At 54.4% G+C, this 5,000-nt stretch overlaps 1 protein-coding gene across 1 annotated transcript in view; it reads right to left on the bottom strand.

Annotated features, from left to right (window-relative positions):
* efnb2a (ephrin-B2a) overlaps positions 1 to 5,000 on the bottom strand; it is a 29,894-nt gene that overhangs the window by 13,085 nt on the left and 11,809 nt on the right. The window lies entirely within an intron of this gene.

A 5,000-nucleotide genomic window follows, 5' to 3' on the forward strand; every position in this document is an offset into this window, starting at 1 on the left:
CCCATAAAGCATTTCTATAAATTATAAGCAGGATCTGCATGAGCATCATCTGCAGGGAAAAAGCTTACAGTATGTGTTAAAACCTATGTATTATAGAGGAGTACGTACACTTATCATTAAAATAAATTAGATATGAAGACACAGGGTTATTACCTTTTTTTAGGGATTTTTTTTTTTTTAAGTTCATTCATTTTGGGAGTTTCGAGGCTTAAAAGCCCAAAAACTGTTGGTTTTATAGCGTGAAAAGGTGGAAAAGGCTGTACGGTTGTAGCGACCGTCTGACATGTTTTACGAATAAACAAATGATGTCAAACATGGAAACTCAAGTCTTTCAACTTAATTAGACGTACGTGAATAAACTAAATACATGTATATTTGAACCAAACTGTATTTGTTATTTATGTTTATATACTTTTACCGATGATAAGATTCAGTCAAAGTGGGAGCTCTGCAGGGAAGAGGAAGAGGAGGAGGAGGAGGAGGAGGAGGAGGAGGAGGAGGAGGAGGAGGAGGAAGAGGAGGAGGAGGAGGATGAGGAGGAGGAGGAGGAGGAGGAGGAGGAGGAGGAAGAGGATGAGGAGGAGGAGGAGGAAGAGGAGGAGGAGGAGGATGAGGAGGAGGAGGAGGAAGAGGATGAGGAGGAGGAGGAGGAGGAGGAGGAAGAGGATGAGGAGGAGGAAGAGGAGGAGGAGGCGGAGGAGGAGCAAGAGGAGGCGGAGGAGGAGGCGGAGGAGGGCAGGGAGGTGCCCGTCTGGCGCTGGCAGTGCACGTAGCACGCGGCCGCGTTAATCCAATTGCTGCAGATACAGATCCACTGCATTGATGTGGAGCCGCCACAATTAGAGCAAGAAACGGGATTAAAGGAGGATAATTAATTACGTATCGAGTGTTCGGTCCAAAAGACTAATGAATCCATCCACCACCACCACCACCTCCCCCCAGAACCCCATCCTCCATCCTCCACCCCTCCAGCCCTCCACCCCATTCTTCCTCCCTCGATGAACTTTATAGAGACACAATTAAATCACACTCCAACACATAGACACGCACAGACAAACCCATCAAATGATGAAAAATTATTTATAATAATTGGATAAATATGTATATATATATTTATATACATATATATATATTTTTTTTTATATATGTATATATATATATATATATATATATATATTTATTTATTTATTTATCTAAAATAAAATGTTGCATCCATCAATATGGAATGGAATAGTGAACCGTCTCCTCAACATGTTTTCATACGATCACAGAATAAACAAACAGAAAACACAGGAACCAGGAGCTCGTTTGGAGTTTATATGAAAAACTACTTTTGCTCAATTTGCTGAGAAGTCAGTGGTGAAAAAAGGAAAGAGACTTTGACCCTCAAGTACCCAACCCAAGCGAAGTAATCCAGTTTGAATGGAGCACGTTCGGTCCATCGTGATTCCTCGTGATTCCCCGTCGTCGTACTGAGTCCGATGCCTTTACCCCCGAAATTAAATCAGGTGGAACGGTGACGTCCCGCCCGGATACGCAGCCACGTCCCTCCGCGCACACTTCCCAAACTAACACTTCCCAAACTAACACTTCCCAAACTAACACTTCCCAAACTAACACTTCCCAAATCCTCGCAAAACCAATGACATCTCAACGCCGACGGCCCCCAAACCCCCCCTAACAGCCCCCCCGGGCGCCGCGGGGACCGTGTCTCACCGCCTCCGACGCACGACCCTGAATACTAAACCAACGCTCCCATCTTCTCCCTCCCTCCCCTCCTCCCTCCCCATCTCTACCTCCCCTCACTCGGAGATTCTATCGCTCTTGTGTTTTCGCCGTCCGCTCGGCCTTCTCCGGGGGCCAACAATTCAAACTGCCGCCCCACAATGCACCGGGGCTGTTTTCAGCGGCGGGCGGGGCCGGAGCGGGAAGAACAAGAGGCAATTAACAGCGAGCGCGACACACTCGGGTGGAGAAAATAGCCTCCTGTTTTCCTACCCCCCCCCCCTCTCTCTCTCCCTCCATCTCCCTACTTTCTACTCTTCAGGCTAAAGCCATTAGCATTTTGCCATTCCCCCTCGAAATGGAGGGGCGGCGGCGTTGTAGGTTTTTTATTTCATTATAATTTGGGGGGGGGTTGGTTTGAAGGTGGGGGGGGTTCTGCTGCGTAGAGATGAATTTGCACAAAACTGCAAAATTGGATTTTCTCTCCGACCCCCCCGCCCCCCCACCCCCTTCCCCTTCTTCTTTCTCTCTTTTTTTTTGCGGGGGACTTGCAGATTGGACCGCCCCCGCGCCCACTTTCAGGTTCAATATGCTCGGCTACGGGGGGGGATTTAATGGAGTTCGCCACGCCGATCCAGCCTCAGAATTCCGTCGGTGTCTCCGCGCGAGTGCGCGAGGCGACGGAGACGCTACATGCGCTACAGCGTGCACCACCACCAGCTCAGGGTTCCTATGAATCAACTTTATTATTATTATTATTATTAATATTATAATGATAATATTTGTTATTATTATTATTATTATTATTATTATTATTATTATTATTATTATTATTATGAAAGTGCACCAACACCCCAAACGCTGAAATCTTATCATAACTGTATTTTGGGATATTGTTCTCTCATCCTGCTTCTCCCACAGCCGTGTCTGTTATATGTTTGTGAGCTCCACATTAATTCAACGAGGGAGATATATTTTGACATGTTGCCAGCTCATCAATATGTCCTCCCACTTGGCCCTGGGTTTAACCGCCAAATAACACATAACGTGCCAGACTACTCAAAACCTACAGTAATGGGAAGTGAGTCGGCAAATTGTGATTGTGGCTGAGAAGCCAACGCACGGACACCAGGGAGACGGGCGGAGGACGTCGAGTCCTGTTTCCTTCTGAGACACGGCAGCGGCGGCTTTCTGTGGCTCTGTGGCCATAACCTCCCGTCCCGTGGGAGGGGCCGCGCTGCGCTGGAGAAAGGGGGCCGCCGGTTGAACAGCCCCTCTGTGAGGCCTCCTGCCTCGGTGCTTCGGTGTCAGCGTCCATCTTTCTGCGGGTTTTGCCACCTCTCCGCCCTCTCCGCCCTCTCCGCCCTCACCCGCCTCTGGACGTGCTACTTCCTGAACCGTCTCGTCTTGTGTTACCGGTCGCTCCCCATTAACCTTTCCTCCGCCCTTCGTCTCTCCGTCTCCCCGTCTCTCCACCCGCCTCCCACCCCCCCCCCCCACTCTCTCTCTCTTCGCAGCCAGACGGAGGCTGATAGCGCCATCCCAGAGTAAGTAAACACAGACACCGCTGCATCAATAATTAACACCAGAAGCAGCAGCAGCAGCAGTGTGGATGGATGGATGGAGGGAGGGATGGGTGGATGGATGGGTGGATAGGTGGATGGATGGATGGGTGGATGGATGGATGGGTGGGTGGATGGATGGGTGGATGGATGGATAGATGGATGGATGGATGGAGGATGGATGGATGGATGGATGGATGGATGGATGGATGGATGGATGGGTGGATGGATGGATGGAGGATGGATGGATGGATAGATGGAGGGAGGGATGGGGAGAGTGTGGATTCTGAGGAGAAGTGAGGGTGTAGCCCTTCGTAGCCTGAGCCTCCCCCCCCCGGACGCGACGGAGCCACATCTCCCGGCGCCGTTTTCTCAGCTCGTTTGTCATTTTGTGCCGTTTGTTGTTGTGTCTGTGTTTGCGAACGGGCCGCGTGCGGGCGTGGCCCCGTGGCCCCGTGGCCCCGTGGCCCCGTGGCCCCGTGGCCCCGTGGCCCCGTGGCCCCGTGCGCCAGGCACCGCCGTCCCAGGCCCGGGCAGCGGCGGCCATTTCTGGGCGCCGAGCAGTAAAGACGTGTCTGCACGCCGGCCCGACCTAATGCCCTGCGCTGGATATTCACGCGTTTGTTTGTGGCCACGCCCTCTCTGACGCCGTTGCGCCGAGGCCGACGGGGGGCGTCGACTCGCAGAAAACCCGTTAGCCCCCTCGCCCCGGCCGCTCGCCAAGCGGCTTCCTCCGCCGTCTGGGCTGTGGAGTGCGGAGAAAGCGGAGCGCCGGGAGTCGTCCGGACGACGGTTCCCGGGCGGGGCCGAGCGCCGCGCGACGCCGGGGGGAAACAATTACGCGGAGGATACAATTGCGGCCACCTCACACGGCCATTATGCAAAATCCAATCGCATTGACCACAGTAGCGGCTGAAGGAGACACAGTAATCTCTCCCGTGGGGGTAACTCCCTCCCTCCCTCTCCCATCTCCTCCTTCCGTCGCTTTCTTCTCCTCCTCCTTCTCCACCTCCTCCTCTCCGTCTCCCTCCACCCGTCCTCTACTCTCCCCTCGTTCCACTCAGTCACTCACAGATGGCCGTGGCAGAGCCTCCCAGATGGCGCTATGTGCGCCGCCCCTCCCGTCCCGCCCCCCCGCCCCCCTGAGCGCCGCGCAGATGGTTCCGTCCACCTCCCATGTTTGGGACCGGGGGGGGCCGTCACTGAGCCCCCGTCGCCACTTCCTCCCGGGACGGCGCCAGGAGTGCTACATCACCGATAATCGGGTGCGCCGTTCGAAGCGAATCCCCCCCCCCCACGCACACACACACACTGCGGGATTGGCCCCGGAGGGGGGGGGCACGTTTCCAGCCTTCTGATTGGCCGACGCTGGCCCAGAGACACAGGGGGAGGCCGCCGGGAAGCCTCTGAGCTGCTTAGCCGGTCTGAGAGCCAGGAAGCCAAACACTTGAGGGAACCGACGCTTTGCAGCAAACTAAAGAAAGCACGTCTCCACCCGCCGCGACTGTCGGGGCGACGGAGGTTGGAGTCGGAGCCGCGGAGCTGAAGGTGGAGCGACAAGCTACGGCAGCAGAGCGACCAGAACTATGAGGCGGCGCGAACTCGAGGACGGGGGTTCTCGGCGCTGCGGCCCGCAACCCCACCCCCCCCCCCACGTTTTTAGGTTGCCAAGCTTTCCCGCGGCAGCCTCGCGTTTGAGCGCAAACCGAGCCG

This window comes from Zeus faber, assembly GCF_960531495.2.
Source record: "Zeus faber genome assembly, chromosome: 18".
NCBI classification, from domain to species: domain Eukaryota; kingdom Metazoa; phylum Chordata; class Actinopteri; order Zeiformes; family Zeidae; genus Zeus; species Zeus faber.